At 39.4% G+C, this 25598-nt stretch overlaps 1 protein-coding gene across 1 annotated transcript in view; it reads left to right on the top strand.

Annotated features, from left to right (window-relative positions):
* The window catches only part of REV1 (REV1 DNA directed polymerase), a 4137464-nt gene that overhangs the window by 1985707 nt on the left and 2126159 nt on the right, over positions 1-25598 (top strand). The gene's annotated exons all lie outside the window — the stretch shown is intronic.

The raw sequence follows: 25598 nt of genomic DNA, 5'->3' as shown, positions 1-25598 counted from the left end.
CACTCTGGAGGCAATTGTGGGGGGGGGGGGCTTATCCCTGCATCTACAATCAGCCATCATCAAAGACGCTTGGGTGCAGAGGAGTATTTTCAGAGGCTTTTACATAACATTTTTAATACAACCCCCCCCCCCCCAAAATCAATCTACAGAGCTTCCTGATGTTTCACCCAGTCAGAGAAAAGCAGCATCCATAGAAACAGAAAAACTGCTAACCAAAGGAGTCATCAAAATCGGCTTTCCAGACCAAGAAAGGTTCAGAACTTACTCAAGGTTTTTTTGGTGCCAAATAAAAATGGGGGCCTGAGGCCAGTCTTGGATCTCATCACTTTAAACCAGTATGTCAAATGTTCCAAGTTTCAAATGGTTACAGTTCAGTCCATTCCGCCACTTTGAACAAGGAAGATTGGATGTGCTCAGTAGATCTTCAGGATCCATGCCATTCCATCAGAATAGACAGGCATTTTAGGAGATTTCTTTATTTCTGCTGGTAGCTATTAATTACCATTTCAGAGCCCTGCCTTTCGTTTCACCACAGCCTCCAGCGTGTTTACCAAATGCATGGCAGTCATCGTAGCTCACCTGAGACTACTGGAATTCTGAGTGTTTCCATATCTCGATGACTGGTTCATCCTTGCTCCCACCAAGCTTCTACTGATTCAAGCCAAGGATTACTTGCTTCTGCTATGTCTTCAACTGGGCATCACAGTGAACTATGCCAAATCTCAACTCTTCCCCACTCAAGTCCTTGAGTTCATCAGTGCTTGTCTAAACAAAGTGACCCAAGCTGTAAGCTTACCTAGTTCAAGATTAAATACCTTAGAGTCAAGTATCTCACATACTCTCTTTCTTACCAGCCAGCAAGATTGGTTTTACATCTCCTGGATTCTCTGGCAGCTTCCATAATTCTAACACACCTAGCAAGATATTACATGAGTGCACTACAGTGGACTCTTGCAGTACAATGGTATATAAGATGACACTCCCTCTCTGTGCCAATAAGTATTATGAGAATTTGGAAAGAACACATTACCAGGTAGATCGCCACAAGAGAAGTTTCTCAGGGTCACCCTTTTATCCTTTCACCACCCACAGCCACAGTGACTGTGGATGCCTCCCAACTAGGGTGGGGGGGGGGCATTACTTGGAAAGGATGGTCCAAGGAACTTGGTCCCACTGAGAGGCCAGTCTTCACATCAGTGTCCTGGAAATGAGAGCAGTCCTGTTAGTTTTGCAGATATTTCCAGATACTCTGTCTCCAAGAATGATTGCCATCTAGACAGACAATATGTCAGAAGTCCGGTACATCACCAACCAGGGGGGGTACCAGGTCCTATCCCCTATGTCGAGAGGCGATACGAGTTTGGCAGTGGACAATCTCTTCTGGCCTCTTTTTCTATTGGGAACGCATATTCCAGGGAAGTCCAGTGTGCTGTCAGACAAATTGAGCGAGTCCATCTTACTCCCTCATGAGTGGTATCTCAACTCTGTGTTGACGGAAATTATTTTCCATCAATGGAGCCAGCCATCCTGAGATCTCTCTGTTTCCCCTTTCAACTCCAAGTGCATCAGATATTTCGCCTTGATCCCTTTGGGGAGGGGGGGGGGGAGTCACTGAGACTCTCTAGTCCACAATTGACCCCCCTGACCTCCTGTAGGCTTTTACTCTTACTCTCCTGATTTCCAAATTTGTATAGAAAGTGCAAAATAATCCTCTTTGCTCTGTTCTGGCCTAAAGTGCAAATCCTCATTGCTCTGTTCTGGGCTCATCAAGTATGGTTCCACTTCCTGTGGCCTCATCTGGTTCACCCTCCTTGGGTGTTTGATCTAAACCAAGATCTCCTTTTTCACCTATCAGGAATAACTCACCTGGACATTTGGACCCTCAAGTTGACCACATCGTTTCTCCACTTCAGGGATGGTTAGACAGTCTATGTTTTCATCTTAACACATCCTCATATCCTCTAAGAAGGAATCCTGCTAGAAACGTGTATAAGAGTAAATAGAAAAGATTCTCCCTTTGGGCTGTCCAGTGACAATTAGACCCCTTTTTTGGCACCCATTCCAACTATTCTAGATTTTTTGCATCCATGTTTAACAGTGGTACTGGTTACTCTACTCTCTCAAGATTCAGCTTGCAGCTATCTCCAATGTTGTTATAGGACATAACTATTCCTCTTTGGCTTCATCTGAATTATATAATGTATTTCTTAAATGTATCTTTTTACTCGACTCCCCCCACCCATTAAGTACCCTACTCTACCCTGGATTTAAATGTACTTCTTCAAGCCCTGACTAAACCCCATTTCAGCCAGCTGCCAGGGTGGACTTAAAATTTTTGTTTTGGAAAACTATTTTTCTGTTTGCTTTCACATCAGCCAGATGAGTATCAGAACTCCAGGCCTTCTCGTCTAAGCTACTGTATCTCATTTTTCACAAGGATAGGGTGTCTCTCTGCACTAAGCCTTCCTTTGCCTGCTAAGGTGGTTTTAGAAACTGCTATGAATCAATCCATCAACCTCCCTGTCTTTCCAAATTTGTCCAGCAAAGGAGGGGACATGCTGCTTATTTTAGATGTGTATAAGCAACTTTGATTCTATATCCACAGAATGAAAGATTTCAGAAAATCAGACCATCTGTTTATTTCCTTTTCCAAAGCCAAACTGGGTAAATCTGTCTCAAAGGTGGCTTTATCAAGTGGCTCACTGTTTACACTTCATTTGTCATAAGGAAAATCGATTGACACTTCCAAGCCTCCTAAGACTCATTCTACTGGATCTGTGGCCACATCCTCTGCCTTCTCGTGTAAAGCATCTATAAATGACATTTACAGAGCTGCCACTTGGTCTAACACTCATACCTACATTGCTCAGTACAAACTGAACAGTATATCTAGAAACAGAGCAGAGTTTGGCTCTGCTGTACTCTGGAATATACTTCCTTGAGGACCATCCTGGGGTTTTCCTCTAACTGAGGACTCTATCCCATCAGCTGATTACCAGACAAAAAAAGGCAACATCAGATATAAACGTTATATGCCCACCATAACTAGGCATCTGTGTTTTCGTCCTACCCTCCAACTCCCTTGCTACTTAAAATTTGTATTTCCTGGTTTCCTAGTTTAATCAGAGAAAGGTTGTATTTGCACCACTGTTGATGAGCTCCAGCTTTTACCTCTTTCTTCCTCTTCTTTTATGCACTTGCTTACTGTGATATAACTTTTCACTGTATTTTTGCAATTTTTAGTTGCTGTACACAGTGTGTAGGCTGAAGGGAGGGCAAATTCGATCTGAGGTAATTCTTGCTAGAAGGGAGGATTATAGGTAAAGGGGAGGAATTCGACCTAAATAGGCCAAGTCTTTAGAAGTGGCCTAAGTCAGATCCAAGGTCAGATCCGAGACCCATTGGTTGAGGAAGGATGAAAACACACAACACAGATGCATAGTTATGGTGAGTAAATAACCTTTGTTTTTTGGTTCTTGGATCGTAATGACTGGCTGGGAACATAGTTGTGTAAAATGTTGTTTAGTCTTGGACAAGCAGATGGTTGCTGGATAATTTTATAGGTAGTAAGAAGCTATGTATGTTAGTTGATTGTTTAGTTCTAACCAGTTTAAGCTTTTTAGTGCAATACAGTGGTGGGTTCTGAAAGGGGTATTTGATATAGATTTGGCAACTTTGTTGCAGCATTCTGCAGTTTTTGATTTTTATGATGTCTGAAGGTTAGAAAGGATGAGAGTGACGTTAAGAACTGTGTGGAAGGAGATAAGTAGTGGCAAGTGTAGTTTTAGTTATGTTGATAAGGAAAGTTTTTGGCTCTGTAAAGCTTCCCTAGTGTTTTTGAGGAGTCTTTCTTATGCAGTTTTCTATATGCAGGTCAAATTTAAGATTATCATCCCTAATAATTTACAGTGAGAAGTGACATCTGTGGTTGTATTATCAAGACAGAGAACTTTTTTTTTATGAGAGAGGACCCGACCCATTTTGGTTTCGTCCAGGGCAGATCATGCCTACTCAACCTGGTGGACTTCTTTGAGAAGGTGACCAAAGCAACAGATGAGGACAGAATCGTTCACGCTCCCTACCTCGACCTGGGCAAGACATTTGACATAATACTCCACTCGGGCATTGTTGATAAACTCAAGAGGTTAGGTACAAACCTGTATGTCACCCGGTGGATAGCCAACTGGCTCACAGACAGGACCAAGGAAGTTAGAATTGGGGAATCCACCTCTACAAAGAGACCAGTCACAAGTGGAGTCCCTCAGGGATCAGCTCTTGGACTGCTGCTTTTTGACATTTACTTCTCAGAAGTCAGGGCCAATGTTAATGGTTTCTGGCTGACTAAATTTGTAGATTGCAAATTAAGAGCTGTCATTGAATGTCACACTGACACAAATGCTCTCCAAGAGGGGCTGACACAGACAAGCAACTGGTGTCAGAGGCATGGACTAAAAGTAAATGGCAAGAAATGCATAATACTATCCTTTGGGAAGTCATCCATCCATGGTAACTGTCATATTGTCAACACACCCCTTAGAGCTGACCCAGTAGTCAGGGACTTAGGGAAACACATAGTAATCTAAACTTTGATCATCACTTGTCTACAGTGGTGAGGAAATCATTGTATGTTGTGCAACTTATAAACAATGGTATGGCATCTAAATCCAAGGAAGTCATTGTTCCACTGTATTTGGCATTCATCAGAACTATCATTGAGTACAATGTCCCCTTTGGTATGTACCTAATCAGGCATATCCAACAACTGGAACGTCCACAAAGGTTCCTCACTAAAGGAATACAGGGTGTAAGTAATATGTCCTATGCAGACTGCCTCAAGGCCCTATCCCTGTATTCTGTCTGCTATAGGCTTTTGAGGGGAGATCTATGCCTGGCATGCAGGGCATTTTCAGACCCCACTCTGATGGACCTCCTGCGTTTGTGCAAAACAAACCACACCAAAATTACCTGTTCTAAGACTTAAACCTTGCCTGTTATATAAATAGGACCTGCTAGAGAGATGGGTATATATCCCAGAGACTACCCCATCTATGGAACAGACTTCCCATCAATGTGAAGCAAAGTTCCACCGTAACCCAATTCAAGTGCAGCTTGGACAGTTAGATGGGAAACCAGAAATTCATCACTGGTTTGGCACCTACAGTGGATTTAAAAAGTCTACACATCCCTGTTAAAATGCCAGTTTTTTTCTAATATAAAAAATGAGACCAAAATAAATAATTTCATTTCCGCACCCTTAAACTAATACTTTGAAGCACCTTTTGATTTAATTACAGCATTCGGTCTTCTTGGGTGCATACCTGCCATCAATTAAAGAGACTCTGATTAACCCCAGGTAAAGTTCAGCTGCCCTAATAGGATTTTCGTGACATTTACTCAGTTGCCTGCTACAGCAAAAGCCATGGTTCGCAGAGTGCTTACAAAGCATCAAAAGGATCTCATTGTTGAAAGTTATCAGTCAGGAGAAGGGTACAAAAAAATTTCCACAGCATTGGATATACCAAGAAAAACAGTGAAGACAGTCATCAAAAAGTGGAGAAAATATGAGACAACAGTGACGTTGCAAAGAACTGAACTTCCCTACAAAAATGATGAAAAGATGAGATGAAAACTGGTCAGGGAGGCTGCCAAGAGATCTACAGCAACACTGAAGGAGCTGGAGGAATTTCTGGCAAGTACTGGTTGTGTACGATATGAGACAACAATCTCCCGTATTCTCCATATGTTTGGACTGTGGGGTAGGGTTGCAAGACGGAAGCCTTTTGTTACAAAGAAAAACATCCAGGCCCAGCTAAAATTTGCAAAATAATACATGAAGTCTCCCAAAAGCATGTTGGAAAATGTGTTATGGTCTGATGAGACCAAGGTTGAATTTTTGGCCACAATTCCAAAAGGTATGTTTGGCACAAAAGCAACACTTTGCATCACCAAAAGAACACCATTCCCATAGGGAAGCATGGTGATGGCAGTAGCATGCTTTGAGGTTGCTTTTCTTCAGCTGGGACTGGGGCTTTAGTCAGGGTAGAGGGAATTATGAATAGTTCCAAATACCATTCATTTTTAGCCCAAAACCGTCGGGCATCTGCTAGAAAGCTGTAAATGAAGAGGAGTTTCACTTTTCAACATGACAGAGACCCCAAGTATACATCCAAATAAAAAAAAAATGGCTTCACCAGAAGAAAATTAAAGTTTTGGCATGGCCCAGCTGGAGCCCAATCCAATAGAAAATCTGTGGGGTGACCTGAAGCGGGCTATGCACAAGAGATGCCCTCGCAATCTGACAGATTTGGAGCACTTTTGCAAGGCAGAGTGGACAAATATTGCCAAGTTAAGATGTGCTATGCTGATAGACTCCTACCCAAGAAGACTGAATGCTGTAATTAAATCAAAAGGTGCTTCAACAAAGTATTAGTTTAAGGGTGTGCACACTTATGGAACCAGCTTATTGTACGTTTTTATATATTTTCCCCTAACAAATTTATTTGTTTTTCAGTTGAATTGTACAGGTTATAGGTCACATTAAAGGTGGGAAAAGTTTTGAAATGATTTATTGTGGTCTCATATTTTTATATCACAAAACCTGGCATTTTAACAGGGGTGTGTACACTTTTTATATATCCACTGTATGTGTCTATTGGACACAGGTAACCTGTAAAGGGTTCATTTCCCAGGTCCATGCTTACACTTATCAAGGGTATTAGAACTTGTCAGAGATTTGGGATGCATGACTAGGCTTGAAAAGGTCCTTGTAGTAGTTAGCCTAGTAAGCACCTATGAACCTATTTGAGGAAAAAGTAGTAGATTTTTTTTTTTACAGTTGAGCATGAGTTGTGACTGACAAAGCCAGTGGCTGCTAAAGCTTCCTAAGTAATTTTCTGGAGGTGTACCATGCTGTCATATGTGCTAAAGAGTGTGGAGTCTGTTGTATGGATGTTTGGAGGTTGTTGGTGAGAATGTTAGAGGAAGAGACCAAGGATAAAGTTTTGTGGTACACCAGTGGTGACTGGGAGGTATGGAGAGAGGGTAGAGTGCTGTTTTACTGACTGATACTAATTGGTCAGGTAGCTTTTGAACCATCGAAGGGTGGGCTGAGATAGATCTAGTTGTGGACATTTGAAGTAGGTTTGCTATGACAAACTGTGTCAAACACTTTAGACAAGTCTAGAAATAAGGAGAGAGTAGTTTACCATTATCTCTAGCTTTATTTGACAGTATCTGTAGAGGTTAGAAGTGTAGTGTTAGTACTCTGGGAAGGATGGAATCCATGTTGTGTGGAGGATAGGAGTTCTTTATGCAGGAAATAGTTTAGGATACATTTTTCAAGTATTTTGGAGAGCTATAGGTTTTTAGTAATCTCTGTTGAATTTCCTTCTTTGTGCAGAGGGATGATGTGACTTTTTCCAGAGAGAGAGAGAGGGAATGTATGATTCCTGGAATGGACCTATTCTTAAGATTGAGACTGGACAGGCAATGCTGTTGGCTTCTATTTTAAGGTACTTGCTTGGAAGGTCATCAGCTGAAGTAGAGCATGGTTTGAGTAGTTTTATATAGGATGTGGGAACAGGTTTTAAGGTGAAAGTTGATATGGTGATACGTATCTGTTGGGCAGGGTTAGGATTAGAATATGGAGAATCCTTGGTTAGAGATGCTATACTGTCTGTGAAATAAGAGTTGAAGTGTTTTATTGTTTCAAGTTATGAGTTATTGGGAGTGGGGTTAGGGCTGAATTTATAGTCATGATGCAGTATTTCTTTAATGGTTGTCTGGAACTTTTTATGTTTGTGTTTACTATTATTTTGAAAGCTATTACAGTGTAATTTTTTGCCTTCATATTTTTAGTATGATTTGCAAAGCATTCTGAAGTTTTCAAGATATTGTGGTGATTTATATTTTTGCCATTCTTTTCATGCTTTTTCTCTACCATGACTTAGCATTCTTGTCTTTTTTGTTAGCTAAATTGCAATATTTCTTTTTGGTCTCTTCCTTTTAGGAGGTCCAAGGCTTTTTAGGATGTTCAGGAAAGTTGTATTGAATTCATTTACAACATCATGTAAGTGGAGAATTTTTAGGAAGTTGTTGGGTTGTAATGAACTTTTTTGGCTTAAACTTGGAAAGGTTGCATTTTTATTAATAAATGTGCTGTTTAAGTGGATGTGTTAGATGTCTGGTTGTATAAATTGAGAAATTGTCACTGGGAGATTCAGATATTACACCTATGGTGGTGTATTTGCTTGGTTGTGATACTGGGATCCAGTGAAATAGGAAGTTTTTGATGTCTTGCTATAATGTGTGGGGATATTAATTAGTTGTGTGAAACCAAATAATCTTTAACTCCCCTATATCTAGTATGAACTTATGTCCAAACAATTCACATTCACATCACCAAGTAGTATTTTTCCTGTGGAATTGTTATGGATACCCAGTGTAGGATATCTTCTAGTACAGCCGTAGTGTCACCGGGAGGGATATAAAGGACAGTAATACATGTTTGTGTATAATTCCTTAATTTCTAGAAATTAATACGAAGCTCTGCTGAATCGAATTTTTGTATTTGTTTGTTGTAAGTGAAAATTTGGTGGTAGTTGGGAAATATTAAAGCAGTACCACCACCCTTCCTTTTTATACCATCATTGCAGTGATATATAGCCAGGAGGTGCGATTTTGGAGTAATGTATGCTGGGTTTAAGCCAAGTTTCAGTTACATTAAGAATATCAGGATTATGTTGAGTAATCCAGGTTTTGTAGTTCAGCAATTCTGTTTCTTATGCTTCTAACATTTATGTGAGCAAAAGTTAGATTACTGGGATTGGGGATTGACCACTGCAGGGTTAGAGTAGTGTGTGGAAGAGAATTGTCTTCATGTTCATTGTGATAGGTGTGCAAGGATTATGGTGAATGTCCTCCTAGAAGTTTTTTAGTATATTGGGGAATTATTGATGCTTGTTTTTTATAGACTATTTTTCCACTTAATTTTGATTTGGTATGAGTTTAAATGGACCTGATCAGTCAGTAGTCAGAGTAAAGGTTTGGTGCAATATACCACTAGTGTGAGGAAGGAAGTATGAAAAGGTGATTGGGACAGAGTTTGAGAGATGTTGAGAGCTACTATAGAGTCCACAACACAATACAGGAAACAGCCCCAGTACTAAATAGACACACCGTAAAAAAGAAGAACAAATGAACTGGTAGCAAAATACGGTGGTCTAACCACGTAGTATATTTCGTAGCAAAAAATGTTCAAACAGGCACACTGGCAGCTTCTCCAAAGCTCAAGACACAGTTAACCAAAGTTCACTTGAAAAAAAGAAGAACACACTTGCAGAGTCTCCAAAGCTCAAGGCACAGTTGACCAAAGTTCACTTGAAAAAAGAACACACTTGCAGCTTCTCCAAAGTTAAAAATGTGTTTAAAACATAAAAGATAGTAAGCCTTTTCGCGTAGGTTCACCTACGCTTCCTCAGACATGGAAGTGTGCTCCCTTCTTAACATTTTCTTTCTACATTTACTTGCAATATGCATCACATCTTTGTAATTATCATCAGTCCGATATTACATAAATTGCTGAATTCCTAACTTCCTTTAAACACTACTCCTCCTCCTGAAGATTATTCTGCTTGCATTATTCCCACAATTTCCATTTATTTTTATACGTTTCCCCTTCCCTTTTCTAAAGATCTCTCTTCTACTGCTTTTCTCAATACTCAGTCACTGTCTTCCTTCCCAGTGTAGAGCCTGTGGTTATAATATCCAGCCACAATACTGCAACAGCTCTACCATAAGACCCAACTCCCAAATGTTCTCATTGAGAATTTTGCCATTGTACAATAGCCTGTGGTCACTACATCTGATCCAGATACTGTGGCAGGTCTGCCACAAGGCCCAACTCACAAATGTTCTCAATGAGAATTTTGTCATTGTATGATAGCCTGTGGTTACTACATCTGACCCTGATATTGCAGAGGCTCTGTTACAAGGCCCGAATGCAAGAATTTTTACTGAGAACTTTGTCATTAGGGCAGAGTTGGAGATTACCTTATAGGCCAGGCACAAGTCACCGCTCAACATCCTGTAAGATAGAGTAAAGTGACAGCGCTTTCAGCCTGTCCAGACAGGTCTTGGTTGGAGTCCATGTATTTTCTTAGTGAGAAACCTCAGAGGTCTCTCCAGCTGCTGCAGGTGTCTGGTGAAGTACATTAAAAAGGATGCATTATACTCTTAGTGGTCTGATAAGGGTCAAGTAAAGTAGAGTTGTAACATCCATTGACCTGGACTCTATGCCCTTGCTAATGAGGTGCTCAACATTGAAGGCTTTTTTTACCATTCTGGAAACTTGGTGGTCAAAGTTCAGACAGCTGTTAACCTATTTTCCCAAGTCTCGCACCACTGGGTTGGAAGTCAAGGGAGTGCTGTCAATATTGTAATTTGTAAGGAATTCCATTTTGCCAAAGGGAATAATAATCCATTTTTTTACATTTAGTTTAAGACCAATCATTTGTTTGCGTTAGCCCTTCCTGTAATATGTTGACATCAGTGGAGGACTCAGTGATTGGTCCCAATTTGCAGTCATCAGTGAACTTGTTGAGCTAAAGGGTGTCTACTTTGGCTTGGACTTTTGAGAAATAGATGCCTCATAGTAAGGGGCCCAGCACAGACTCATTTGGTACTCCACTGGTGATGGCTCTACTGTTGTAGGTGGAGTCACCAGTTTTAACAGAGTGTGTGTTCTGTAGGTGAGCCAGTTGGCTACCCATCTAGTAACATAAGGGTTGATCCCTATCTGGGAGAGTTTCTCAATGATGCCAGAGTGGGGCATTGTGTCGAAAGCCTTGGCAAGGTGGAGATTAGCTGTGTGCACTGTCTTACCTTCATCCATGGCTTTGGTGACATTCTCAAAGAACTCTGTCAGGTTTAATAAGCATGATCTACCCTTAAAGAAGTCAAACTGGGTTGCATCCAGTGTCTGGAGGTGACATATGCCCTTGTTGATAAAGTCCATGATAATTCTTTCCATGGCCTTGGAGATGAGGCTGGTTAGACATATGGGTCTTTAGCTCCCAGGGTCAGTTGATGGCTGGCCCCCCTTTGTGCAGGGGGGATTAATGTTGCTGTTCTCTATTCTGCAGGAACATTGATAGTTTTCAAGCTATGAGTAGAGAGATCTCCAAGTGGGTCCACTAGGTATTATTTTAGATTGTTTAGTAAACAACCTGTGATATTATCTGGTACCTTTGAGTCCATGTTTTGGCCTTGGCGAGTGAAGAGATGGCCTGTTTTCTAGAGATGCTAGGCAAGAGGGCTGGTGTCAGGTATGCTTTGGGATATGACACTGAAGAAGGGTTTTTGCCCGAAAGCTTTGTATTGTGTGTTGTTATATAAAGTTTTTGCTCAACAATTTGTGTTTCATTTAACTTTATTCTTGCGCAAGGAGACAAAAAATGCAGTTACAGAGTTTGTCTGGCTAAATCAGGAAGTGTCACAGTTATTATACCTTTCTTTCAAGACATTGTCCACTACGACTGACGTAGCAGATCACCAGTTCACAATTTGTTATTTTACAGATATTTTCACATGCTTCTAGCTGACTCTTCAAAAGTTTTAAAAAAGATTTTTCAGTAAACAGGATGGCCTTGATGACCACTGGTCAATTATAACTTTCTTACTATGTGATATTACAAGTCTAGGTACTATGGTTAATTTAAGTACAATGCAAGTACAGATTTCTGAAGCAGTTTATTCTTCTTTATATCTAACTATCTTGCAGCTTGTGCACTTTTTCATCAACTCGGACAGAGCTTATTGTCTATAATGGATGGATCTACAGAAATTATTATTATTCTCCTTTTAATTTCCTGACCTAGCAGAAAATCACCTGCTTTCCAGTACATTTCCAAGGCATAAACATGTATTTTGCTGTGCTAGCAAACTAGGTCAGAGTGCATCTTGCAGTGTCAGAAAGCACAATTTCAGAAAAGCACATTTGCAGTCTCAAATAAAACTAATGCTGTATATAGAATAAAAATGTGTTAAATCTTCCCTTATTAAAATAAACATTGCACACATATGTTAATACATATTTTTCTAACATTTCCCCCCTGTTAATACTTTTTATTCTATTTCAGAAGCATAAACAGTTTATTTTCTTCTCCTACCCTCTTCCTTTGAGGATTTGCAGCTAAGAGAGTCATTCAGTTTAAACTTATGAAAGTGTTTTCTTTTTCAACAGTTCTTCAATTTCAGTACTTTGATACAAAGTCTCAGAAACTAACATGTCTATAAAATCTTTGATTAATTTTTTCATGCAGGGAATTCCACAGCAAAATGCATCCTCCTAACAATAGTAATCCCACACAAATGGCAATTAAGATGTTCATTAGGATGGAACCCTACCCCCCAATCAAATTCTGGAAAAAGTCCATCAGTGGGTTTGGGCCTGGCCTGGTCATGTCTGACACTTGCTGGATCACTTCCAAATGGTCATTGATTTTGTGCTTATTGTCGGGAATGAACGAACAGCACTCGTCTTTAATTAAAGCACACGTACCACCTCTCGCCGCTAGGGTGAAGTCAAGAGCCATGTGGTTTTGAAACACCACAGTTCTCATTGCATTCAGTTCATCAGTCATTAATTCAAGAGCAGAAAAAGTTGCATTGCTCATGACCTCGAGGAGTTTGGATAGCTTTCTCAGTTCCCAAACTGACTTAATTGCACCATATGCAGGGGCTATGGGAGCCCAGGATATGATAGTGTCACTCAAGTCCATGTGTGCTAGTTTACTTTTGTCTTTTACGGAGTTTTTTCCAGCCTGCTACGATCTGTCCCACTGGATTCTCAGGTTTCTTGATTGGATGTTCAGGTTTCTTCGCGACATCTCTGACGTTTTGAATTCTCCCATGAGGCAAAGCTGTAGTGTGTCATATGGCCGGGACCAGGTAACCCAAAAAACAACTGCCGGACCAATTCTCAGGCAACCATTTGTATGCCTTTTTCCCACATATGAAATAACAGTTTTCTACCATAGTATTGATATACACCTTCCCTGCATGAAACATTTTCTTATCTATAATAGTCAGTTGCTTTAAAAGAACAGGATTATGTTGTACATCACTGACAGTTTTATGTAAGGACTCAAAGTATGAGTCATAATCTGCATCACAAATTGTTTCTGTATTTCTAGCATTTTTAGGTTTAATATAACATTTATAAGAGATAGTAACATTACATCTACTCCAACCTACTTGAATGGTGTCATTCTTGAAAAAGCATACGATTCCTGTTTGTTTAAGCAGAAATAATGCAATTTTGTCTCTAGATTTCACAGGTGTAGTCTCAAAAATCAAGTTTTCCCAGGTCTCATTGACCCCTAGGGGGACAGCAGCCATCAATAATCCCCCGTATGCTGTTGGTATAGCTGTGCAAATCCAAAAATTTGAAACATTAAAAGTCTCAGCATACACATATTTAATTGCTTGGTAAGTGTTAAAGTTCGGATGCCAGTCTATGAATGTTGAATCACGTTTACTCAGTCTAGCTGGTGTGGCTGAAGAAAAGAAAGGCCACAGCAAAATGAACATTGTCACTAATGCAGTTACTAAGATGATTATGCAACACTGCTGAATATACTGCTGAAATCGTTCAGTATTCTTGTTGTCTCTAAGTTTTGTCGTCATTTTTATTGCTGCTGTGTGTTAACAAGAGTTTTATCAAGTTCAAAGTTTTTTACTAGTTTACAGTGTGTCAAATGAATCCAAGATGAACGTTCCGCAATCTTGACTGCTGTGGGCATGTTCAGCAGTACTTGATACGGACCTTCCCACTTTGGTGTTGTCCAATTCTTCTTTTTGATTGTCTTCACCCAGACCCAAGTGCCTGGGGCTACTGCTACTTCGGAGGTGTTGGTTTGTTTTTTATCTGAAACAGAATTAAACTGTAAAAGATGTTTGTTATTTAGCATATTCCTCATGTAGTCTGCAAGTGTCCAATCTGCTTCCTGGTCTGCAGGCATGAGAGGTTTCCACTGAGGTATATAATAAGCTCTTCAGAAAATCTTTTCGAAAGGTGTCAGTCCTTTTGCATTCGGAACAGCTCTCATGCTCAACAGTGCCAGGGGCAAACAGTACACCCAATTCTTTTGTGTTTCTGTTATAAGTTTCCTAAGTTTATTCTTTAAAACTCCATTGTGCCTTTCTACCAACCCTGCAGATTGAGGGTGATATACACAGTGATGTTTTAAAGAAATCCCAAAATACTGACTTAGCTGTTGTATAGTTTGGTTAACGAAATGTGTACCATTGTCACTGTAGATCCTTTCCAGTATGCCAAATCTAGGAATAATCTCTTTAACTAGGGTCTTTGCAACAGTGGCTGCATCTGGTTTACTAGTCGGAAAGGCCTCCACCCATTTGGAGAACATATCCACAATGACAAGGTAGTACTTTTTGTTTTCACATTTGTTCAATTCTATGAAATCCATACAGATGGTATGAAACTGATACGGTGGTGTAGGGAAACTCCCTTGCTTGGGCTTTAATGCCCCTTGTGCATGATGTTTATTACAAGTGTGACATGACAGGCAAAATTTTTTAGTGTAGTTTGAAAACCCATACGTAGCGAACACCCGATTCACTAACTGTACCATCCCCCCTGTTGAGACATGGCTCTGCCCATGGCTCAACAAAGCTGCATATCTAAATAAATTAGACGGTAATATTGGTTTTCCCTCTTTGGAGATGTACAGTCCTTCCTTAAGAATTGCTCCTTGTCTTTTCCATTTTTGTTTTTCAGCCTGTGTAGTAAGTGTCTGCATTGTTTTCAACATTTTTAAGTCTAAAATCTCAGAAGGTTGTAATTCCTCGTTCAAAAGAAATGCTTCTGAGGCTGCTTGCTTTGCAGCTGTGTCAGCTCTCGCATTGCCTTTTGAAATCCTGTCTTGTTGTTTTGTATGAGCTATGCATTTACAAATAGCTACTTTCTGAGGCAACTGAATAGAATCTAACAAATCTAAAATAAACTGTGCATGGTTAATCGGTTTGCCAGTAGATGTCACCATTCCTCGATTCTTCCACTGTTGTGCAAAAACATGTACAGTAGAGAAAGCATACTGGCTGTCTGTAAAAATGTTTACACTTTTACCCTTTGCTAAGGTACATGCCCGTATCAAGGCAATCAACTCTGCTGCTTGTGCAGATAAGTTATGTGGTAGAGGTTTCGCTTCTACAAGCTCAGTGTCAGAAACTACTGCATATCCTGTTAGGTTCTGTCCTGTAAGACTCCTTTTGCATGAGCCATCCACGTAATATGTCACCTCAGCATTATCCAAGGGAACATCCATGAGGTCTTTTCTAGGCAGTGTCTTTTGCTCAATTACCTGCAGGCAGTTATGGGGTGTGCCATCCACAGGAGTTGGGAGCAAGGTAGACGGATTCAAAGTAGTACATCATTCAATTGTCATGTGAGGTTGGCTCAGCAATATAGTCATACAAGAAAGATGCCTAGCAGGGGAAAGATATGCTATTTTTTCTTGCAGTAAATTGTGACTGCATGAGGCACTCTCAATGTGAGAGGGTGGAATAACACTACTGAGGCTGAAGCCTGCACTGCCATTGCAGCTGCAGCTACTGCTTGTACACAGTGGGGTAGAGACCTCGCCACTGGGTGCAGTTGTGATGAATAATAAGCAATAGGGCGTTGCTTGTCCCCATGATGTTGAGTCAATACTGATGTCATATAACCTTGCTTGCAATCTACAGTCCATTGTATTAAATCTTGTGCTGCCATAGGCTTCTTGAAAATCAGGTCGGTTAGAGGAGCAGATTCCAAAGCATAGTTTGGGATCCAGCTCCGACAGAAATTAGTCGTACCCAGGAAGGACATCATTTCCTTCTTGGTTTTGGTGCTTGTAAAATCGCTACTTTTCTGTCCTCATCTAGTGTTCTGCCATCTTTGGATATTACATATCCAAGGTATTTCACTTGTTTTCTCCAAATCTGCAATTTATTTTTGCTTACTTTGTGTCCTTCTTCTGCTAAGAATTTTAATAATGCTATAGTATCTTCCTTACAATCTTGCTGGGTTGGGGCAGCCAGCAGGATGTCATCAACATAAAGTAAAATTTGACTACCTTTCGGTAGAATAAATCCCGCTAGATTACTTGCCATTTCTTGTGAGAATATTGTTGGACTTTCACTATAACCCTGTGATAGTCACGTATATGTATACCGTTTCCCCTGAAATGTGAATGCAAACCAATACTGGCTGTCAGGGTGTATCGGTATTGAAAAGAATGCATTGCTGATATCTACCACAGAAAAGTACTTCTGTTGAGGTTTTAAATCGTTCAACAAGGTATGTGGATCTGGCACCATAGGTGCTCTTGGTATTACTGCGTCATTTACAGCTTGTAAATCTTAGACCATACGCCGTTCTCCGTTTGCTTTTCTAACTGGGAATAAGGGTGTGTTACATGGTGAATCGGGGGATTCCACCAGTATTCCCCTCTTAAGTAAAGCTGCTATGATGGGTTTAATACCTGCCTCTGCATCTTTTCTCAAGGGGTACTGTCTTTTTTGTGGTCTGAATGCTGATTTTGGCGTGATAGTAACTGGTCCTGCTGTGCGAATTAGTCTTACATCTGATTTTCCTGTTGACCAGAGAGTTTCTGGTATGTCTAACAAAGCTTCTTCTTCCTCTTCTAATAAGAGGGTTTCTCGGCTGTGTTTGCTGGACTACAAGTGTACAGCTGGATGTGTTTGTGTCATCCAGTTCAGTTTCTGTCTTTGTATTCCCTGTTCTGACAGTTCTGATTCTGTCTGTTTTTCCCATTTTGTGACTTTTTCTCCTAGGTCTATCCATTTTAAATTTTCCTCTTTAGTTAAACTAACATGCGGTATTAGATTTGATTTGTAAAGTGAAAAGAACTCCTGGGGTAATGAACAGCTAACTACACTGTTCCCTTTCGTGTCCCAGTACAACTTACACAGTACTAATCTGTTTGCATGATTTTTAAACAGTTCTTGTTTGTATTCTTTGTCAGGTCCTGGTGTATTACAATAATACAGAGTACAGTGCAACAGGTGTTGTATGTCATTGCAAAGGGAGGGGAACTTGCTGATAGCTACATTCATTAACTCTTCAGTTACTGCTCCAGGGCCAGTTGTAACTAAGTCCTGGCTGTGCCAGTAAAATGTCTCACCTTCCGTTTGCACTGCAAAAGTATTGGTCTGTCGCTGTGCTTCTATACCCTGCATGGTTGGAACTACTGCTATGCCTAATAGTTGCATAAGATCTCTGCCCAAATGGTTCACTGGGCATTTTGCAGAAACAACAATTTTGCTTTTCTGGGTTAATCCTGAAACAGGATCTGTTATTGTAATGTCATGGAAGAGAGGCTCCCGATACAGCTGTCCATTAGCTGCTTTTACAAGTATAAAGTCATGTGATGCTGAATTTTCTGGTAGTTTGGAGGGGTGTACCAGGGTCCGTGATGCCCCTGAATCACACAAGAATTTAACTTCCCTCCCTTTTACCAGGAGTGTAACTTATGGTTTTGTGTCAGCCAAATAGAGCTCTAAGCTCAGTAAGGCTAGGTCTAATATTTAGTTTTCTTCACTATCGGTAGCTTCCTGCACTTCCTCTGCTATCACATTCTTGGTTCCTTCTATCACATTGTCATTTGTCTTTTCTCTATTATTCATATCTAGTGATTCCTGACTTTCATATAGTCAGTCCTCACCCTCATCGTTTTTGTCTTCCACTACTGCTTTCTTATTTTTCCTGCAATCCCTTGCCATGTGTCCTTTTTTCCCGCATTTGAAGCACTTACCTCTTTTCTTTCTCCCTTCAAAGTCCTCTGATCGCTGATCAGATTGTTTATTTCCCTGGGCATTCTTTTTGCCCTTTTGTCCGGACTGTACTAAATAAACTTCTCCATCATCTACAGCAAATACTTGGGCTTTCTTTTTCTTTTTGTTGTTAAAATGCCTTTTGGCAAGTCTAGCATATTCAAGCAGTGATTGTAATCTGCTTGTACGATGGTCTACCATATGTTTAGTGATAAAACTACTTATGGGTGTAATGCTGCCTTTCAAAAATGCATTCTTTAACTGCTGCTCATATGGGGAATCTTGTGTCTGATCTTCAGGCACTTGCATTCCACAATGATTGTTAAAGCATTCCAGTAACAGTAATCTGGAAAAATATCTATCAACAGTTTCACTTTCTTGTTGGATGCATTGATTAATGCAAGTCCAGTCTGCCCTAGGCTTCCATTTCTCAGAAATTCGGTCTGTCAGACCTTTCACTCTGTTGTCTAGTTCTGCACTGCTATGTGGGAGGGGTCTAAGTGCAGCATCACGGGGATTCCAGTTGCCACTGATCATGTGCCAATCTGGACCTACTATTTGTCTGACTACTTTTTCTACTTCTTCTCCATTTAAGTGATAACTTAACCTCATGCCATGTAAGTCTTCTAAGAACTTTCTAAAATTAACTTTTGGATGGGGGATTCCCTCTGTGGCTTTCCGGATGTCTTCCGGTGTCCACGGTCTGTATACTATGAGAGTTGGGTTCTGCCCTTCTTGTCCTGCCTGAGGATTTGGTACTTCTATGAGTGGGCATATCTCTTCTTCACTCATAGCCCGTGAATTTCCATTCATTTGATATAATTCAATATCCCCTTTTAAATTACGTGTTCGAGACCTAGTCTCGATACGATCTCTAACAAACGGTAATGGTTTTATTGGAACTGGATATCGCGGAGGTGGGTCAGTGTGTTCTTTTGCTTCGTATTCCGGTAAGGGAATTGGTAAGGGAACCGAAACCGGAGTGGGCGGAGGGGCCGATGCTATAACTAAGTTATTATCCTCTTTGTCTAAAAACATTGCTTTTGAATTTTTATTCTTTTGTTCTCTTCTGTTTGCTTCCTCAATCCACCTGTGTACCTGAGGAACTCCTAGTTTACGCTGTTTTTTAACCCGACCTTTAGAATCAGTTTTTAACTGTCTAATAAGTTTGATAAGCGAGGATCTTTCTAGTTTCCCATCAAATTCATATTTATTAACCCATTTAGTATAATATTTAATGTTTTCAATCCTGATGTTATACCTTTTTTAATCCTGTGTCTATACACATTTATTTTGTATGCCACCATTGTTCATATATATTTTTAGATTGTTGATGTTTTCACAGCTATAACACAGTTTCATTATGTATACATATTTTCTTTTTTAGAGTTTTAACAGTTTAATTGCTTTGTTTAATTGGTTTTCCCGCCTGTTTAGAGTATATAATCAATCAATGAGAGTATTGTAGTGTTGAGTCTGAGGAAGCCTGAATAGGTGAAAGCGCTAACTCGTTGTTTTGTAATAAACCTTTTTAACCCGTTTTGGAACCTTTTCGAACTTTATTGTGTTATACAGTGCCACTGAGGACATTTTCATCACAAGAGGATTTTATCTCCTTCCTGCTGTGTTCCGCTCCGCTGATTTTTGTCTCTTATCCTTATTACTAGTTGTTCTTCGGAGGAGCGGTTTACTCCACGTTTACATATCCTTTAATATTTAATGTTGTTGGCGCGCTGTGATTGCATATATTTTGCGTCTTCGGTTAACGGTGGGCTTTGGGGTCTTTTTGTTTTTGTGCACGTATTACCCATTTTGTTCTAACCTTTTTTAGATGTTATGTAACCCTTTTGTTTTTAATGTGGTACCACCAAGTGTTTACAGTCTCTTCAGACTACCTGCCTAATTATTCTGTTTCCCTGATCAAGATAGCAAAATTTCTGTCCCTGAATTTTAAAAATTATTACAGAACAAATACAATCAAGTCCCTGATCTAAAACAGAAAAAAGTAGATTCACCTTACCTGAGCCTCAGCGATTGGTCACTCACTGTTCAAATGGAACCCGCCTTCAGTCATAGATCAGAAAAGTGGCTGGCCTCTTTTGCATGACAATTCAGTCGGAGGTCTTTCAATGAAGAAGATCCGGTGTGGTATCTTCCCTGCGCAGTTTCATCCTGGCCCATCTGATCCCAGGCTTAACAAGGGTTTCCGGCTCCCGAAGGACCAAAAAATGTTAGAGAAAAATACTTTAAAAAGACCAAAAGCATAAGGTTCTGTTCAGGTAACTTTATTCTTGCACAAGGAGACAAAAAATGCAGTTACAGAGTTTGTCTGGCTAAATCAGAAAGTGTCACAGTTATTATACCTTTCTTTCAAGACATTGCCCACTATGACTGACGTAGCAGATCACCAGTTCACAATTTGTTATTTTACAGATATTTTCACATGCTTCTAGCTGACTCTTCAAAAGTTTTAAAAAAGATTTTTCAGTAAACAGGATGGCCTTGATGACCACTGGTCAATTATAACTTTCTTACTATGTGATGTTACAAGTCTAGGTACTATGGCTAATTTAAGCACAATGCAAGTACAGATTTCTGAAGCAGTTTATTGTTCTTTATATCTAACTATCTTGCAGCTTGTGCACTTTTTCATCAACTCGAACAGAGCTTATTGTCTATAATGAATGGATCTACAGAAATTATTATTATTCTCCTTTTAATTTCCTGACCTAGCAGAAAATCACCTGCTTTCCAGTACATTTCCAAGGCATAAACATGTATTTTGCTGTGTATTTTGCTGTGCTAGCAAACTAGGTCAGAGTGCATCTTGCAGTGTCAGAAAGCACAATTTCAGAAAAGCACATTTGCAGTCTCAAATAAAACTAATGCTGTATATAGAATAAAAATGTGTTAAATCTTCCCTTATTAAAATAAGCATTGCACACATATGTTAATACATATTTTTCTAACATTTATAAATCAGATCACAGCATAATTTTTCATTCATAGCTGTTATTATATTGTTGTAGAAAATCATGTTACAGGTGGTAATAGATCTAGTTTCAACATATGCATGCTGATATATGGTTTCATATTCCAACCAGTCCAGTTCTGACAATAACTTATCCAATATTACCTTCTCCATTATTTTTCCACAACATGAAAGCAGACCAAGGGTCTGTGATTCTGGGTTTGTCCTACTCCCCCTTTCCCTTAAAGACAAGTTTAATAAGTGAACGTCTCTAATTTTGAGGAATCTCTCCATATTTATAATACCTAGTGAATAATAGATATAATGGTACCGTAATATCTTTCTGAAGTGTTATCAGGTCATTGTTACTATTTCTGTCTCCTCCCTGTGCTTTGTTTGGATCCAGTTTGTGCATTCTTTTTCAATATAATCTAATTTCATTCCAGTATTTGGGGTTACCTGAATGTCACTAGGACAATATCTTTATATAAACTTATTTCAAGTTTTTCTTGATCTTTTTATTTATTTTTTATTTAACATTTGTTAACTGGGAAAGTCCGACTTGGAACAAAGCCAGTTTTCAGCGGAGGCCCGGGAAGAAAGGTTCCAGATCTTGTCTCACATTATGCTTAATCTGTTTGTCCAGCTTGTTTATTTCAGTTTTCAAAGTTGTAGTTTGACCTCTCTTCCATTTGTTATATTTTTTGTCTTACCTTAATCAGATATCTTGTTTTTATGGAAATATATCCCCCTGATGTATGCCTAGATCCTGATGTTAAACATTTTTTTTGATTTTTTTGCACTCAAACAATTTCTCATTCAAAACTTTCCACATTCCATCTGCAGTTTATTCACTGAACACCTCACTCCAGTTAGTTTTACATAGTGACTGTTTTGCTTTCATATAATCTGTAATTAACCTTCCGTGCATTGGCTTAGATTTAAGTTTGGCAGAATTATCTAGCAACAAATTAACCTTTATAACCCCATGATCACTGCACATCAATGATGGTAAAACTTGACTTGAAGTAACAGTTATTTCTTTAGGAACAGTAGTTTTTTTTTTTTTTTTAAAGTCTGAAGCAGTTGCTGTTCCTGAATATACATTGTGAATAATTTCCTTACTTCTTCGTCATCTTCTTCTTTCAGCTTTTCCCGGTTAGGGGTCGCCACAGCGGTTCACCTGTCTGCTCATGATTGGCAGTGGAGTTTTACGGTGTCAAGTTGCCAGCCCTGCACCCAACCTTCCACAGAAGGCGCACACATGCACACACTCACACCTAGGGCCAATTTAGAGTGTCCAGTCTTACTAACATTGTTAAATCATTATTATTCCAGTCTGTTTATGGTAAATTTAAGTCCCCAGTTAATTTTATTTTTCCCTCCTGTGTTTCATGCAAGAAATGTATGAGTTCCTGTAGGTCATCTGCACTTGACTTTGGTGGTCTGTACACTCCAACAATTGTTATATGTTCCAGGGTTGTCTTTATTGTCACAGTTACACAGTCTATAGTATTGGTGTTATCATTGAACATGTAATAATCACAGGTCTCATAACTGTCTTTAATCCCTATCATAATACTTTACCTGATTTTTGTTAGAATGTCTGTAACAGTAAAAACATACCCTTACAGAACTGGTTTCCAGTCATTGTTCTTTAACCATGTTTCACAAACAATAATAGCATCAGTCTTGTGGGAATGTAGCAAACTTTCCAAAAAAAAAAAAAAAAAAAAACTTTATTATTAACAACCATCAGAGATGCTTCAAATGTTGCTGTCTGTGAACTGTTAAATTTTCGACCTGGCAAAAATCTTGCCTAGTGTTTGTCAAATATTACCTGATCGACAAATGCATGCCATCCTATCTGAACATGTGTGCCCAAAACTAGGTCTGGATGCTCCACACATTTGTTCAGGAAGTCTGCTGAACTATTGGTCTTTCTCTCTGTCTCTGCTTCATTTATTTTTCATAAAAATGAACAAACGTTGCAATATATTTCTTGGTTTCTCACAAATGTCCCTATCCTTTTCTGTAAATATGTAGTCTTGTTTATACATCTTTCTACCTTCTATTATTTTACCCTTAGATCTAAATGATTCTGTCCTTTAGGTTTTATTTCAAAATCTAATAGTTTGAGTTCTCTTGTAGCCTAACATTTGTGTTATTTCAAAATCTACTATTGTAAGAGTTCTCTACAATTTGTAGACATTGTAACGCAGCATTTTTATTATTTCAATATTTTGAACTGTTTTTTGCTGAACAGCTATAGTACTCTTCTTCCCAGCCAGAGTTTTCTCTTCCCTTTTTCTGTTTAATTTTCTTTCAGATTCTCTAAATTTCTGCTTTCCTGGTGTCTAAACAGTATACTTAACTAGCCAGTAACTGAATTTTACCCAGAATGACAATTTCACTGGCTCCTTTTTCTGATTTTTTTTTGTTTTCGTACTGAGCTGAAATTAAACTGTTGATGAATATGCAGACATCTTGGAAGTCCCCCTCAAAATTTAATATTTTTACAAGTTCTCTTCGTTTGGTCTGCCATGTAACCTAGCATTTGATCTGTGTTACATTGTAAAACCTGCACTTTTGAGTTCAACCACATTTTTTTTTTTTTTTTTTTTTTTGATGAATCGCTTCTTCCTGTCATTTCAGCAGCTCTACATGTAGTCTGGCCACTTTTGAAACTACTGTCTTTTCTTTCATCTACAAAATGCCATAGATCTGTGTATGTAGTATGCCATACATTTCTGACTCATCACCACCACTGTCTAAAATAACTCCATTCTTCTTTTAAATTATTCCCCTTGATAAAAGTATATGTTAACCCTCTATCTTCTTTCAGACCTTTCCTTGTTGACATGCCCAATAATGAGCACCAAAGTTGGTTTGATAAAGAAATGGGATATTTATGCAAACTAGTCCATATAATGACCAATGAATATTCATAAACACAAAGCTTTCAAACTTTTCCCTGCTATAATTGTAGTTGTAACTTTGTATGTACACAGAACAGTTTCATACATCCACAGACTCACAAAGGATATTTTTAAATGTTTTGTGACCTGTAATACAAGTAATATTATCTATCTTGCAACCTGTAAAAAATGTGCAGCTTTTTGTATAGGTAAATCCCATAGAAAGTAAGAGCGTATTATTGAACATAGATCTGAAATTTGCAGTTCTTTACAAACTAGTGCAGTAGCTAAACATCATATGGAAAATGGGAGTGAGCATATATTTTTATGTATGGTTATAGGAATTGTTGGCAGTCATAGAGGAGGTGATTTGAACAACAGACTTGAAATGTCTGGATATTAAATGGATTATTATGTTTCAAGCAGATAAAAAAACCCGGAATAAGCATGAATGTTAGCTTGAAACCTGTACTTTAACATAAACGAATGTGTTTAAGATGGATTTATCTTTTATTTGATTTTAACTCTTAACTTGTACCTTTAAGTAAGTTAATTGTTTCTCTATTTGGGTAGGCTGTATAATATGTTAATTGAAATGACTACTTAAATGGAACTTCACGTCTTTTAAAAGTTGTTAGCACCGAAGAAGGATTTTGCTGTCTGAAAGCTTTGTGTTTGTGCATATTCATCGGTCATTAAATAGATTTGTACAGTGTTTGTAGAACTTGTTTTATACTTTTATTGACTTTTCTGTTTTACGAAGTACTGCTTCACCAGTGCGCTGCTCTTATCTTTGCTGATATTTATGCAAACTCTCAATAAGGTTCACATGTTCTTTGTGAAATATTTTTTTTTTGTCCGTTCATGGTTATGATTTATACCTGTATAAGAAACACAGTATCCCCAGGAAGCCTTAATGTCTTATACATGTTTGTCATGCTTTGATGTGGCATTGTTATAAATAAATTGCCACCATGCGCAGGTACCCTGTGAGCCCTAGGACCAGTGTACAGCTCACCAGTGGAAAAAAGAAACTGTGATGTTCATCGTGTTTCACTGTTGCAGTCATCACTGTAGGGTTCTTCCTGCCAGCAGGCAGCCCTCGGTCGGCCAGAATCCCAAAGTCTGGGTCCGGCATCGGCTGTGTACTCACCCTCCCTGATGTCAGTGCGCTAGAGGTACAAAGCTCCCAGCCGACGCCATGTTCTCCAGTTTTTCTTGCCACGCGGTGGAAGCAGTTCACAAGTGCCGGTTGGCTGACTCCTGTTATTTTTGGTGCTTCATACCGAAGACATTCTTCTTTTCAAAGCAAAGTATCCCGTTAGGGAAACTTTTTTCTTGCTCCAGACCGATGTCAGAAAAAGTTAATAATTCTATTTCATGTGGGAAGCAAATACCTCATAAGGATTTTCACTCTTACTGTATTCCTTGTCTAGGCCCTGACCACTACGTAGCTAGTTGTCAGTTTTGTGCTAGATTTAATCAACGTACTATTAAACGGAGGTACGATTTTGCCTTTCATTACTTTGGGAGGCGATTTAATTATAACATGTCGTCGGACATGCTTCCGACTACCGGAGTTCATAAAAGGCGCAAGGATAAGGATAGGCCTTCGAGGTCCAAATCAGACGACAGTTTACTATCAGAGCCAGCTGCCGGTTCGGCCATCGCCAGTGAGGCGCTTTCGCAGCCCCTGTCGTCGGCCATTACAGAACCGCTTGCCGAAACGGACTCCCACGAGGAGCCAACTAGGCCTTCGGATACTCCAGGTGCAGGACCTTCGGATAATGCTCCCTCGGATGGGTCCGGAGCCACTGTGCAGGTACCGGCTTCCGAGGGGGTTTTCAGGCCTA

Source organism: Protopterus annectens, chromosome 5.part0, assembly GCF_019279795.1.
Source record: "Protopterus annectens isolate FY-2018-M chromosome 5.part0, PAN1.0, whole genome shotgun sequence".
Lineage (NCBI taxonomy): Eukaryota > Metazoa > Chordata > Ceratodontiformes > Protopteridae > Protopterus > Protopterus annectens.
This window is presented reverse-complemented; position numbering and strand designations above follow the sequence as displayed.